The following is a 9,684-nucleotide window of genomic DNA, read 5'->3' on the forward strand; positions in this document are numbered from 1 at the left end:
AATAGAAGATGGACCCAAACGCAGGATACAGGAGCAGATAATGCAGGCAAAGCAGAATAGAATTGGATGAACCAGAACAAGACACAACTGAGCAGAACAGAACAACAGATCCAACAAGACTGAACTGAAAACCAGTACTAAAATACAAACTGAACTACTGAAACAAAAAAGGGCAGGCTGGGAGCTGATTGGCTGGGGTAGACACAGGGAGCAGGGCAGGGCTAATGAGACTGATGCAGGGCAGGTATGGAGGGAAGTGTACAGAGAAAAGCAGATTGGGGACACAGGAGGAAAAACTCAGGGCAAACAGAAAACCAAAAACACAATCCTCTTATCCAATAAGGCCATCTAAGAATATACATAATAAACTTAAATACACAAGTACACTATAACCTGAAAACTCTTATTTACAAATTCATAATGATGCAGTTCTTCTCACATGGCACACAGAGACTGTAAATGCAAATTATTCACATCCACAGAAACCAGAAACAAATGTTAACAAACTAATCTTTTCATAATATGTTGAGGATGAGTTAAGGAGAGTCCAACCACTGAACAAACACCTGTCAGTTTCTGAATAAGGACGTCTGCTAAATGCCTTGAATGTAAATACAGAAGACGTGGAATGAACTGCCTGGTGCATGAATTGCTGCATCCTTCTAATTAGGTGCATCAAACTCCTCAGTCACATTTCACAACTACTGTGAAAGCAAACTTCAATGACAACTTTAAGGGCATACTGCCACTCAGTCCAGTTCACCAAACAGCGAAAAAGTACAAAGGACATCTGGTGGACTGGTGGAGAGACATAGAGCCAGACAGGGACAGAACCATGACATTATGATGTCCAATTGGTGGTCAGGAGCCACCACAACCACCAATACTGAAAATAATCAGTTCTAGCCACAGAAAAGCTTCCATTTCCCCCTGAACAACTCTTTCATCATGTAATTTTCAACACCATATGATTGTCAGATATCAGCAGCCTCAGAGCACTGTGCAAATAAATCACAGGATGAGCTTTGTTCATGTGGATTCACCCTCCTCTACATCCCTTTATATTCCCCTATTTCCTGTTTCAAAATGAGAGTGATTTTTCCAGGGAATGAAACATCCAATGTGAAATATATGTGGGCCCTGCAGGATATACCCAGAGCTCAGATGTCCACAGTTGCCTACTGTGGAAACATATTACACATCTGGATATGGTTATATCCGAAAACATCACATCCCAATACATAATACTACAAGTCTGCTTCTGCTTACTGAGCAAAAATATGTGTTGCTTTTTCCTCTGCGATGATAATGACATAACAGAAAAAGTGAAACAAAGAGGTAGTTTTGATCTCCAGTAGCCTTCCTCCTGCATTCTTTTTGAAATTTGAAACACGAAGTTTACAACATACTGAGGGGAGCTTGTACTGGAATTAATGCATGTGTAATTGGAGAGAGTCTTGTGGCTGAAAGAACCTAAGGGTCTTAAAGCATCATACCACCATTTAACAGGGGTGGAGCCAGACATTGTAAACATTCGGGGCTTAGCCCAAACCTTTTTTTTCCATGTATGGCAGCTATATGCACTAAGTCTGAAGCCATTTGAGATAATAGAATGCCTAAAAATCTGTACATCGTTTGGGAAAAATATGGTAGTTGCCCAGGAAAAAATCATCCTGTAGAGCCTACATCCTATTTTGTATCTAATTGTTCTCCAACTGCCTTCATCATTCTGAAACCATAACACAACAAATGTTGAGGATGAATCATTTTCACTCCTGCCACCTAAAAAGAAGCAAAAATGGTCTGATACAACTATTGCTTACCATTTAACATAGGCAGGGTAGGAATTTACATAAACAGCATTACCAATCTTGACACCTATTTTTGTTATACTATGCTGGAGTAGAGTTCATAGAATGAATGTTTAGCTGACAAATCCGCTACATTTAAATCCATAAGCCATAGGAACCCCAACAATGCTGAGTAAATGTGGTCTTCAATACTCTGAATTGAATCTTAGAGCAATAGAAGAACATATACTCAAATGATATTAGATTTCTTTGGAGAATAGCATAATAGGATAAACAACATGGACATATATTATTATCTTATGGTTCTTTATTGATCTACTCCTGGTCATTCTGTTCTCCTCTCCTCCTCTTTTCTTCTTAACTTCTCTCACTCTCTCAGCTCCACTCATCCATCCTTGTCCTCCACTGAAAGAAGCAAATATAAAACAAAAAAAAGTATTAAGATTTTCTGATCATAAACTTAAGATGCAAAAAAGATTAAAGGCATATCTTTTTGTTTTACATCTACTCCTGGTACCTCTACCTCTCCTTTACTCCTCTGTTCTTAATTCCTTTCTTCTCAACACATTCTCCACAAGTTTCACATCTCATTTCCTATTCTCTCCTTCACTGCTTTCTTCATTTTCTCTTTCATTCCTCCCTTTCTTCTCTCTCCCTCACTCCTCAAATCCAGACTTCTACTTCCACTTCTGTCCTCTTCTCACCAATTTTCCACTCCTCTCCTCCTGGCTCCTCGTCATACATTTTTCTCCTCTCTCCCTCTCTCAACTTATGTTTTTCACTTCTTTCTCCTCCCTGGAGGAGTTCCTGATCAGTGGGGTGCCTTTGAATGTCTGGTTTTGTTGCTGCACTGTACCAAACAGTGATGGATGATGCGAGGATGGACTTGACAATGGCATAGTAGACCTTGATCAACACTGCCTGTGGCACGTTGAGCTTCTTCAGCTGTCTCAGGAAGAACATCCTCTGTTTGGCCTTTTTTGTGAAGGAGCAATTAACTGCTATTCAGTAAAAACTAGTGTTTGCTGCTGAGCAAGCAACCCTTTCTCACATCAAAATGTGTAATAGCTACATTGGTTCACAGCGCAAAATTAGTTTCACAATGGCTCTACAATTGTGAGATGCCTATTGGCCATCAGCCTGTGTCCACGTCATGTGACTGTAGAGTCTCTGTCTGCTCAAACAAACAAAATGGCTGACATTCCTTTATTCTCAGTGGAAAATGGAATATTTTAAGATAGCTTGGGCATTAAAATGGGTTTTGATAACATTTCTAGCTAGAAATGTGCATTTTACAATGACATTTATGAAAAATTTCAGTCTGGTTTTAGAGGTAGACATAGCACCTAGACTGCACTGACATAAGTCATAAATGATCTTGGAACGAGCGCAGAGAAAGAGAAAGCGTCTGTCCTTGTCCTTCTGGATTTCAGTGCTGCGTTCGATACCATCGATCGTGAGATACTTCTGAACACTTGAGAAACATAAGAGTCACACTTATCCTCTCCTTAGAGGATGCTAAGAAACTGACTCATGCCTTTGTATTCTCATGCTTAGATTATTGCAACACACTTCATACTGGTTTGCCATAAAAAAAAAAAAAATTAATCAGCTGCAATTCATCAAAAACTCAGCGGCAAGAATTCTCACCAAAACCAGAAAAAGAGGTCACATTACTCATGTATTAGCATTTTTGCACTGGCTCCTAGTAACCCTGAGGATAGATTTTAAAATTCTTTTACTTGTTTTTAAAGCTCTGCGCTACCACCTTCCCATCTATCAGATTGCCTGTCGGAGTATGTTTCAAATTGCTCACTCAGATTGCATGGTGCCGGTCTGCTGAGGGTGCCACTGCCGAACAGCAAGAGGTATGGTGATGCTGCCTTAAGTAGTTATGCTCTGAGGATTTGGAACATGCTCCCTCTTCATATTAGACAAGCAACCTCAGGTGACAGTTTTAAGAAGCAGCTCAAAACCTACTTCTATGACCTTGCCTTTAATTTATTTTGTTTTACCTCCATGATTTTATCCTTTCCCAGGATTTTATTGTCTTTTACTCTTTTACTATGTCTTAATTGATATTTATCCCCTGTTTTATATATGCATTTTTTTTTTTGTAAAGCACTTTGAGTTGCATTTTATGTCATGAAAGGAGCTCTATAAATAAATAAAGTTTTTTATTTATTACATGATCTCCAAGGCTGAAATAAAACTTCCTCCCTTTGATGTATGTTTTGAACCAGTTTAACACACAGTCAGAAAGACCAATCCACTTTTCAAAACGACTGATTAGGATGTCATGGTCAATCGTGTCAAACACTGCACTCAGGTCTAAGAGGATGAGAAGTGACACTTTATTCTCATATTATCATAGTTCAGTCTGAGGTTGCTGATTATCTTGGGGAGAGCAGTTTCAGTGCTGTGGTTCGTTCTAAAGCCCAACTGAAACTCCTCCAGGATATTGTTTTCTTTGAGAAAGGAATTTATTTGGACTGAAACTATCTTTTCAAGTAATTTACTAATAAATGGAAGGTTGGATATTGGTCTATAGTTAGTCAGTACATTACCAACTAGGTTTGGTTTCTTTAATAAAGGTTTTACAACAGCTGTTACAACAGCTGTTTTGAAGGCATCTAGGAAGATGCCTGTTCTAAGAGATGTATTTATAATGCTCAGGACATGACCTGAGACACTATTAAACATCCGCTTAAAAAATGCAGTAGGTACAGGATCAGTGCATGAGGTGAAGGAGTTACACTCAGTGACAGTTTTGCAAAGCTCACTTAATGTGATACATGTAAATCTTCCCACATTATAGTGTTTGCTGAGATCATCTGTGTTTACAACAGCGGCAATACTGGCTGTAATTGAGGTTATTTTGTTGTTGAAAAACAGTGTGAGCTCCTCACACTTTGCTGTTGAAGACTGTGGAGGGTCTCTCTACAGTGGAGCTGGTCAATAGTGGAGAACAGTACTCTAGAGTTTCCAGCGTTCTCTGTAATAATTTTAGAGAAGTACTCCTTTCTTGCCATGCGTACAGCTTTGATATAGGCAGTTGTGGCTTCTTTGTATATATCACAGTGAACTGTGAGCTTAGTTTTCCTCCATGATGGAATCCCTCCTTTGCTAACAACAGTTTATAAGACAAAGACAAATAAACAGAAGAAGAGCAAGCTAAAAAGAAAGTATTAGACCAAGCCTGAGATAAAACAAGGGTAAACATCAGCGTGGCTTTTCAGAGGTAGAAGGAGATACAGGACCTGAAGGGATTCATTACAGATGCTGAGTTAGCCACATTTCTGCTTGATAGGTAATTACCCCTAGTTGATTTATGTTTGATTTGATTTTCAAAAAACCTTAACCACAAAGCTAAGACAGTAATGGTTACAGTAACACTCATGGCGAATATCTCATGTTACTGTGATGGTACAGTCAGGCTAACGTTAGCTTGTTTCCGATGGTAAGGCTACTGGTTAGCGTTGTTTTATTCGAAAGTTGCTGAAAATATCTTTGTGAAATGCTCTGGCAGTCGTATTGGTTTGGCGTTTGTCCTGATATTTATATATTTATATTATTATTTATATTATCAAACATCTAAGCACTGAAATAAGTGTGTGCTCGTTCTTTTACAGAATACATATTGCTGTAGATTACTTGTCATGTCGAAAAGATTTACTTCTGCTTGTTTGTTGGCCAGCAGTCTTTGAATTCCTTTCTGAGAACAGCCTGTATGACCCAAATCAGTCCGGCTGTAAGCGGGGTTACTCTACTGCACTCTTGACGGTTATGGAATCACGCCGCTCAGCTAGAGCTGCTGGTCAGTCCTCAGCCCTTTTGCTGCTGGACCTGTCAGCTGCCTTTGATACAGTTAACCACCAAATCCTCCTCTCCACACTCACTGAGCTACCTACCTGTGATATTTTAGAGTATCTTGGAGGGGAGAAATGTCCAATTATATAATCTGACTATTCCCACTGAATTTGTAGGTCAACTGCAGAGCTGGAGTCCTTTCCATAATCACATTCTGATGTATGCCAAGAAGCGCTTCAGCCTCAGCCCTCCAGTCTATGAAGCCCCGAATCTTGCTAGCTGGCCTGGACTACAACCACCATGTCCATGGACCACCCAAGAGAAGGCCTGATGGCTCTATAGAGCATGTTATAAGTATAATAAATGTTATCAAGACTACTAGGTGATTGAGGTGTGGAAATTTCTCTAATCAAAAATGCAAAAACAGAGTATAATTTTGATAAAAATAAAATTTGAAATTATGTTGCAACATCGCTCTCTTGCATTGAATTGTGGGCAACATTAGGCTAATATTTGAATCATGAAGCCAGTGAAGATTCACACCTCTATTGGGTGGTGGGTGAATCCAGATCAGTGTTATGTTGGATAGAGACAATTTAATATTTATAAGGTTTAATTTTTCTGTAATTTGCAAGGAATATAAAAAGTTGTCATATTTGGTTTTCATATTCTTGTCCAATTTCTAATTTCAGATACCGCAAACTCTATGATAAGGAGGAGGAAGTGGAGTTTGTATGCCATAAAGGGGGAAAAGGACGACAGCTAATAATGAAACTGGTGTCCTCAGGATGTGGGCTGCCTCTACAACAACCATGAGGCCAGATGACTCATGTCAACATGGAGTGCTGTCTAGTGTGCCAGCTCCAACCACCAAGGAGCTATTGGAGACAGCAGGGGGCAGGTATCACTTAATAGAAATGACCATTATTGTCAACGGTTTACATTTAGACTGTGGTCAGTTGTGGTCAAGCTATCATGGCTAGATACTGCCTTCCTAATTGTTTCTAAGCTTTAAAAGGCACAATAATATATTTAAAAACAAACCAGGCCTCATCTAGCCAGGCTGAATTCTAATTTTGATTAGGATTATTTTAAAACAAATGTCTTTTTTTCCCTCAAGATGTAATCATTCATAAATCAAACTGTCTGATCACACATCCAATTCTTTATGCTCCTTCCACAGGTCAGACATTACCACTTCCAGCACAAATCAAAGTTTATTTTGACCTTTAATAATTGACACCTACATACCTATGCAATATTACTGTGTTATTACTTGTTTTTGGGGTATGTGACTCCTCGGACATTGCTTTTGAGACATTGTATGCCTAGTATTGACCCAGTGATTCTAATTTCTCCAACTGAAGGTTATAGTGTTTTAAATTGGTCCAAAAGGTTTTTCGATAATATAATATGGTATAGTGGTATATTTGTTTTTACATTTATGCAATTAGAAACAAACACTTTAGAATGTAGAATGTCTATATACAGTATTGCACAGCACTTGAACTATTTACAGTTTACAAGGGTAACAGCAGCTATACCCTCCTAGGAACTAACCCCCTATATTCCCAGATAGCAAATTTGCTGTGGTCCAGATCCAGCCCACACTCGACACTTTCGGCACTTTCATCCAACCCACATACCGCTTGGAATGATGGCACTTAGGCAGTCCACTCCTGTTTCCCAGATCTGGGTCACAAGCAAGCCATATGTCAATCAAGAACAATCCAGATAAACCAGAACTGGCCCACATCCAGAATACACATACCTGAGAGCAATGCATCTTTACCAAAAAAGGCCCACATTTGATTCGAGATATTTGGGCCATATTTACTATTTTACATATGGGCCATTTCAGGCTCACATTCATTTTGTCCAGGCCAGAAGAAAGCCAGCAGTGCTGCATCATTGCCTGAAGTGACCCACTTCTGTATGCTATCTGGGTACTGCATCTGGGGAGGGACCAACATCATAAAGGCGGATAGATGAGTCTGAAACAGAACAGGCAATGTCATTTATTTATATATTTATATATATTTATATATGTATATATATATATATATATATGTGTGTGTGTGTGTGTTAATAGTGTGGGGCCTGGGATCAAGCCTTGGGTGCACTCTTCTTAACAGGGAGGGGCTGACAGAGGGGATTCGTGAGGTAGTTAGAGAACCACAGTGAGTGAACAGAGACCCCAATGCTTCCCAGCCTACCAGCAAGCTTGATCAACAGTGTCAAAGGCCATAGCTAGCCTTAGACTGCTGCACAATATTCTTTAGAATCTAAAGTGAAAGAGATGTCATTCAGGACATTGAGGGTTGCAGTGACACAGCCAGATGACAGTGACAGAAACCAGATTGAACATGCGACAGAATATTATAAATATCCAGGTAATTAGTAAGGGTGGACATGTACATTACCCGAAACAATAAGCAGAAGAACAATAAGTGCACAACAGAGAATAGTGAGAGCACTATATTAGCTTTTTTTAACAATAGTTTTTAGAGCATCACATGTTAACACAATCATTTTGAAAAACAGTCTAAGGATGTGACATGATAATAGCGAGAATAGAGAGAGAGTGCAAATTGGGATTTAAACCAAAAGCCCTTGTAGTAAAAAGGGAGTTAATGTCTCTATGCAGGTGTAAAAAGACAATGTTTGTTCCACGGTCAGAAGTGCCGATGAGCACATAAAGTTCACTGACACAAGCTTGTGTTGAGGAGAACTCAGAGAAAAAAACAAAGAAAAAATAAAGCAGTAGCCATGGTTAGTCCAGAGAAAAAAGAGCTATACCTACTCACACACCAAATGCCAGGCAGTTCACAGTCATTGCAAGCTAACAAGCTAGCAGGTGGGGATAGAGGGAGAGATGGCTGGGGGTATGCCAGAAGATACAGCTGGCACAGCAGCAAGAAAGTGCCCCAACAGTCAGGGTTTAGAGCAATGGCCAAAACATCCTTAAAGGGCTGCTGTATGTGGAGAGGAACTATGTGCGCAGCCCTCTAATGGGCTTTGCTATTGCTTTACCCTTTCGAGGCTCCGCATCAGGACCCTGAGAAAAAATACTGGATTTACACTCTCCACCCAGTTGGGAGGTACCACGCCCACCGCACCCTCCCCCCACAAAGGCCCATGAACCCCATTGCTCGTCTCCCTTTGAAACTCAGCAACGATGACTGGGACCAGCTGGGCTTGTGGTTAGAGGTCTATGCATGTATTCACTGAACTGGAGTTACATCCAGGTAACTACAATTTCTATGTTGTACGTGCTTTGCCCTCTAACAGGCTTCATATAAAACCTAAGGGGAAGGCTGTTAGGAATGAGATGCACCCCCAGCTGAGCCTGAACCCACCACAGTCCAAACCCAGTCAAAAGTTAAAAAAAGAGAATATAAACAGTCCACTGGCCAAGCATCGCCTGACTGAGGGTCTCAGCAAAGCTGGTCCACCTCAGACAGTGTACTGAGCACTGAATGGGACACAGAGCTTGCAGTCATGTCCCTGAGATAAGACTGCACAAACGTCGAAGTAGATGACCAGGAGGCAGCCAGATAGATGTCTCCACTGAGACGCCCCTGAAAAGCGCCATTGAGGAAACAATGCCCCTGATGGAATGTGCCTTCAAGCTTGCTGGAGAAGCGCTATCCACTGCCTCATAACTCTTGCGGATTGCATCACAAATCCAGTGAGCAAGTCATCGAACAGACAGAGGGGCTCAGCGACCTGCAGAATTGCACTGCGTCCAGCCAGGCTGAGGGAGGGATGAGAGAGATATAGCTAATGTGGTGTCCCTGTCACCATCTTTCCTTGGGGCTGCAGAGCTAGAGGGGATAGTTTGCATCTGGCCCTCACGTCTAACATCACTAGCAGACACGGGGGTAGCCAAACCGCCATGGCAGTGGTTCCCTCTAGCTTGTGTACACCCTGCTTGGGCCATGTGTAGTGAGCAATGGCCATGGTGTAGTGAGCCATGGAACATTCAATACCAGTCAAAGCAGACTGACTTTAGCGGGTTGCTGGCCGGTTTGCCTGGAACATAGCCTGACTACCATAGTGT

General features: G+C 40.9%; 1 long non-coding RNA gene across 1 annotated transcript; it reads left to right on the top strand.

Moving 5' to 3' along the window:
* Positions 1 to 4,885: 4,885 nt before the first annotated feature.
* LOC137171939 (uncharacterized) lies at positions 4,886 to 6,518 on the top strand. The gene is made up of 3 exons (XR_010924847.1): positions 4,886 to 5,121; positions 5,798 to 6,012; positions 6,314 to 6,518. It is a non-coding gene; the product is annotated as an uncharacterized lncRNA (long non-coding RNA).
* Positions 6,519 to 9,684: the final 3,166 nt, after the last annotated feature.

The sequence above is a fragment of the Thunnus thynnus genome, chromosome 2 (genome assembly GCF_963924715.1).
Source record: "Thunnus thynnus chromosome 2, fThuThy2.1, whole genome shotgun sequence".
Lineage (NCBI taxonomy): Eukaryota > Metazoa > Chordata > Actinopteri > Scombriformes > Scombridae > Thunnus > Thunnus thynnus.